Below are 6,000 nucleotides of genomic sequence, written 5' to 3'. Positions count from 1 at the left end.
GGCAGTGGGGGTTTTCTTATCGCACTAGCAGCGGGTGGGCGGTGTAGAAATGGCCAACAGTCAAGAATTTAGGACACATTTAGCTCTTTTGTTATAGAGCTATTTTAAATTAGTATGAATGTGATGCATCCAGGCAGGCAGAGGGAGTACATCGGGCGCGGGAGCCACAGGCATTTATGCAATAAGAATTGAGGAAGAATCTAAACAACCGTGTATCGGCCTCAGTAATGGTTCGACAAACATCACAGCTCTGGTACGTGCAACCGGCCTGTTTGAACAACACAGCTGAAATGATTGCCCGAGACGGCACCAATCTTGCGCATGCACGCTCACGCCAACACACATTTCAAAATGGCGACAACAATAGGGACACATGTTACCGTTTCATTTCAAATAAGATCCTTTAACCACAACGTTTTTTTAAGTAATGAAACTCTTTTCCAGCCAATGTGTTATTTAAAATAAAACATCCTAAGCATTTTGACAACAAGAATCAAGGAATAACGTGGGCAATCCTTGTTAAAATAACTCCCACTCTCTCTCCATGTCGCGGTTGTCCATAGAGCCACGATCCCCACACACCACTGTCTACAGCTGAGGCAAGTAGTTTTCTGAATTAAGAACATAAGAACATAAGAACTATACAAACGAGAGGAGGCCATTCGGCCCATCAAGCTCGCTTGGGGAGAACTAAACTAATAGCTCAGAGTTGTTAAAATCTTATCTAGCTCTGATTTAAAGGAACCCAAGGATTCAGCTTGCACTACATTATCAGGAAGGCTATTCCATACTCTGACTACATGCTGTGTAAAGAAGTGCTTCCTTAAATCCAGCTTGAAATGTTCTCCCGCTAATTTCCACCTATGGCCACGAGTTTGTGTATTTAAACTAATCCTGAAGTAACTATTTGGTTGAACAGCATCCAAACCTGTTAGAATCTTATATACCTGGATCATGTCCCCCCTCAATCTCCTTTGCTTGAGACTGAACAGATTTAGCTCCTCGTATGACATTCCTCTAAGACCAGGAATCATTTTTGTGGCCCTACGCTGCACCTTTTCTAAGGCCACAATGTCCTTTTTAAGATATGGTGACCAAACCTGCACACAATATTCTAGGTGAGGTCTCACCAAGGAATTGTATAATCTTAGCATTACCTCCCTTGACTTAAACTCCACACACCTGGAGATATACCCCAACATCCTATTGGCCTTTTTTATTGCTTCCCCACACTGGCGAGAATGGGACATGGAAGCATCAACATACACACCAAGGTCTTTCTCATGATCAGCTACCTTTATTTCAGTGACACCCATGAAATACCTGTACTTTATATTTCTGCTCCCTAGATGGAGTACCTTACATTTATCGACGTTAAATTTCATCTGCCAGGTATCGGCCCAGTCACTAATTAAATCAAGATCCCGCTGTAGCTGCTGAGCCACTAATTCAGTATCTGCTACACCACCCACCTTGGTGTCATCTGCAAATTTCACCAGTTTACTGTATATATTGGTATCCATATCATTTATGTAAATTAGGAACAATAGTGGTCCTAAAATCGAACCCTGCGGTACCCCACTATGAACGCAAGCCCACTGTGACATTGTGCCTCTTATAACTACTCGCTGTTTCCTATCTGTTAACCAGTTATCAATCCAGGTCGCTACGGTACCTAAAATACCTGTCGCTTTGAGTTTAAGTAGGAGCCTCTTGTGGGGGACAACATCAAAAGCCTTTTGGAAATCTAAGTAGATGACATCATAGGCCTTCTTATCATCAACTTCCTGAGTAGCTTCCTCAAAAAACTCCAACAGATTTGTTAAACAGGATCTACCTCTCCTAAATCCATGCTGGCTATCCCGCAAAATGTTATTGGAGTCCAGGTAATCTACCATTTTCTCTTTGATTATAGCCTCCATAACTTTACCAGTTATACAAGTTAGACTGATTGGCCTATAGTTAGAGAAATTACTTCTATCCCCTTTTTTGAAAATAGGCGTTATGAAGGCGTGCTTCCAATCAGAAGGTACCACACCTTCAGATAAGGATTTTTGAAACAGTAAAGTTAAGGGTCGGCAAATAATATCCCTCATCTCTTTTAACACTATAGGTAAGATGCCATCAGGACCCTGTGATTTATTTATTTTGAGCTTAGCTAGGCTTTGCAAAACATCTGCTTCAGTTATATATATATTAGCTATAGACAATGCTGGATAGGTAATAACTGGTAAATTACTAAGGTCCTCAACAGTGAATACCCGTGCAAAACTATCATTGAACTCATTTACTATATCAATGTCGTTTACTATTATAAGACCCTTACTATCCTGCAGATTAGTAATTTCAGGTTTTAGAGCTCTTTTAGAGTTAAAATACTGGAAGAAACTTTTAACGTCATCCTTAGCTTCCAATGCAACCATCCTTTCGACATTTCTTTTAGCTCGTCTAATATCATTTTTTAACTCAGCCTGTAGACTTAGATATTCCTGCTTAATTCTGTCATCGTCAGTTATTTTCCATTGCTGGAACAAAGCCCTTTTCCTCCTTACTTTATGCTTTATTTCCCTAGTAAACCACCTAGGTTGCAATTTCCTAGATTTATTCTTGCTGGAAACAGGTATGAAGTCCTCTTGCACTTGCAATAATGTCCTTTTAAAAAATTCCCAGGCCTCTTCAACAGTTTTGTTATTTAACTCCATCCAGTTCACAGTTTCTAGTTTTAGTCTCATACACTTAAAGTCAGCCTTCCTAACATTATATATTTTTGATTTGGACTTAGCTCTTCGAACACTAAACTTAACCTCAAATTTGACCATGTTATGATCGCTACTGTCAAGTGGTTCTAAAACGTCTAATTTACCAATCCTGTCCTGGTTATTAGAGAGAACAAGATCAAGAATGGCATCTCCCCTGGTAGGGGTGTTAACAAACTGAGTAAAAAAACAATCCTGTACTAATTCCACCATCTCCAGTTCATTTTCTGAAGAGCCAGTGACAATGTCCCACTGCATTCCTGGTAGATTAAAATCACCCATAACTACCACATCATTTTTATTGCTCATAATCCTAATATCACTGTATAACAATCTGCTTTCCTCAGCAGCTATATTAGGTGTTCTGTAACAAACACCGACAATTAGGCTATTTGAGTTTTTAGCATCTAATTTTACCCATATTGCTTCCGTAGTTTTATTTATATCAGTAAGTTCCCTTGCCTGCAAGTTTTCCTTTACATATACTGCAACACCACCTCCCTTTTTTCCTATACGATCCTTACGGAACAACGTGTAACCATCCATATTATATTCTTGTCCATCCTTTTCACTCAACCACGTTTCAGTTATTCCTATAAAATCATAAGAGTCCGATGAGATAAAAGCCTCTAAATCATGAATTTTATTCCTAATACTTCTGGCGTTTAAATACAGACAACAAAGGGTAGGCCTATTACGGTGCCCACTTACAATATGATTATTTGGGGCTTTCCGTTTCCCCCCACTGACATAGTTAACTAACCTCCCTGCCCCCCCAGTCCCTAGTTTAAACATTCCTCAACTACTCTACACATACGCCTCCCCAATACACTGGTTCCCCTCTGGTTCAGGTGCAACCCATCCGGCTTGAACAGGTCCCACCTGTTCCAGAAGGTCCTCCAATGCCCCATAAACCTAAACCCCTCTTTCCTACACCATCCTTTTAGCCACGCATTTAATTTCCTTATCTCAGCTAACTTAGCCTGACTTGCACGTGGCACGGGGAGTATTTCAGAGAATACCACCGTGGACGTTCTGCTTCTAAGCTTATTGGCGACTTCTATAAATTTATCCTGCAGAACAGCCCTTCTACCCTTGCCTATGTCGTTGGTGCCAACATGCACCACGACAACTGGATCCACCCCAGCTGGGGCCAAAAGCTTATCCACACGATCTGGAAGGTCTCCTACCTGGGCACCAGGCAGGCAAGACACCGTACGGGACCCTCTATCACACGTGCACACATAACTGTCTACTCCCCTAATAATGGAATCCCCCACTACCACAACCTCCCTCTTCCTGGGGGGAGGGGGCTCCTCAGTGCCCAAGGGCCCACCTGCCTCCCCAGTCCGTTCCGGCTCTAAAGCTGGAAGAACCTGAAACCTGTTCGACACAGTCACCTCAGGTGATGCCGCCTCTGCAACGTGTGTACGCCCCTTCCTGCGTCTACGACCTACGGTCACCCAGCTCTCTCGACCTCTCTGCTCTTCATTCTCCCCCCTCCCGGCTAGTGGCGTACACACCTTCTCCCTAAAAGGCGTATTAACTTGCTCCTCTAACTCACTGTTGCATTGGATGAGAGCCAGTTGCTCCTCAAGGCCGCGAACCTTGACCATGAGCGAGTCCACTAGCTTACATCACTCGCAGATGAAGTCCGACTGGACACTAACGTCCAGAAGGGCAAACATGTTGCAAACGCAACACTGAGCCGGCCCCATAATTTACTAACTCACTATGACCCCGTACTCCCAGCCCAGTAAATTTATATAGCGTATTTAACTTTAAAGATTAATTAGCGTAACGTTAAATGCAATAAAGTGCCGAGTACACTAAAATAAGTTACTTGGGTTGAAACGGAACTTAATTATTATTTTTATTTAAAATGTTAAATCCGATAAATTTACTACTACTTACCAAAATTACTTCTGCCTGAACCAAGTATGAACTAAAAACAAAACGAAATCGAAGTTGCTCTTGGGAGGTCGAAAAACCACAAAAACCCCCTCACAGCAGGCTACTGCCGGAGCGGGGAAAAAAGTGGAAAATGTCCTCCCGGCCCCGACTGGCGACCGAGCAAAGCTCAGGAGCAACTGTCCTTTTCTGGCGCTGAGTAACGTTACCGACGTTAGATATTATTAGCTATTTCGCCCCGCCGGTGTTTTTTACGGAGATAAATGCGAACAGAAAACGCAGCTCACTGCCCGTAACAATCGCGCTGTTAATAAACAGACAGGACAGACAAGCACTCACGCCGACCAAAATAAGAACAATAAATAGAAATAACACAGCCACCCACTAAACAATTAAAGCACACAAACACTCAGAAAATACGTTCCAAACACCCCAAAAACAATCACAAACAATCCCAAAACAATCGCTGCAGCTCAACACCACTCTCTCACAGTATCCCAGCAATCTCTAGATTTTAGAGTGTGTATAAAATTAAGTAATCGTGTGTAAAATAAGTATAAAATGTGTTATATGTCACGATCGGTGCCTATGAATGGGTGATCGCTCGGGCAGGCAACAGGCAGAAGCAAGCAAGGCAGGCAGAATTGGAAAAAACAGAGGGGCCGAGGAAGGAGGTGGAGGGATCACCAGGGAAAGGAACTTGGGAGCTGGAGGGGACCCTGGCAAGGGCAAGGGGGGGGGGGAGCCGCAGCAGGCAGCGACGTCCTCTGACGTGGCAGTGAGGGGAATCACAGGTGTCTGGGGAGCCTGCAGGCGACTGACAAGGCACCGGAGCGGGGAGCGAGGCAGGGCGACGATGCTGTGGAGGGGGACCCACAGGTGACAGCCGACCCGGAGGGCCAGGACCCGCAGGCGCCAACCAAACCACAGTGTAGGCGAGAGAGGGCGAGCCAGGGGGCAGGGTGGGAGGGACCCCAGCCCTGCGTCTGTGTCCTCTCCCCTTGTGGGACACGGACATATGGACCCTTGGTAGGGGTCGAGCTCGCCGGGGTGAGGGCCGAGGAGTCAAGAGAGTCCCCAAGGGGTCCCATTCAAGCTCCTCCACCTTCGAGGAGGGAGGAGCGTCGGTGGTGTCCTCTTGGACCTCCTCGGGGACTGGTGCAGAAGGGACTGGAGTGGGGCCAGAAACAGGAGCCACAGGAGGCACAGTCACTGGAGGCGGAGGGAGCACCTCGGGCGCGGAAGCCGCAGGCAGAGGGAGCGCCTCGGACGTGGGCTCGGGATGCGCAGGCAGAGGGGGCGGCTGCTCGGGATGCGCGGGCAGAGGGGGCGG

The sequence above is a fragment of the Brienomyrus brachyistius genome, chromosome 3 (assembly GCF_023856365.1).
Source record: "Brienomyrus brachyistius isolate T26 chromosome 3, BBRACH_0.4, whole genome shotgun sequence".
NCBI lineage: Eukaryota > Metazoa > Chordata > Actinopteri > Osteoglossiformes > Mormyridae > Brienomyrus > Brienomyrus brachyistius.
This window is presented reverse-complemented; position numbering follows the sequence as displayed.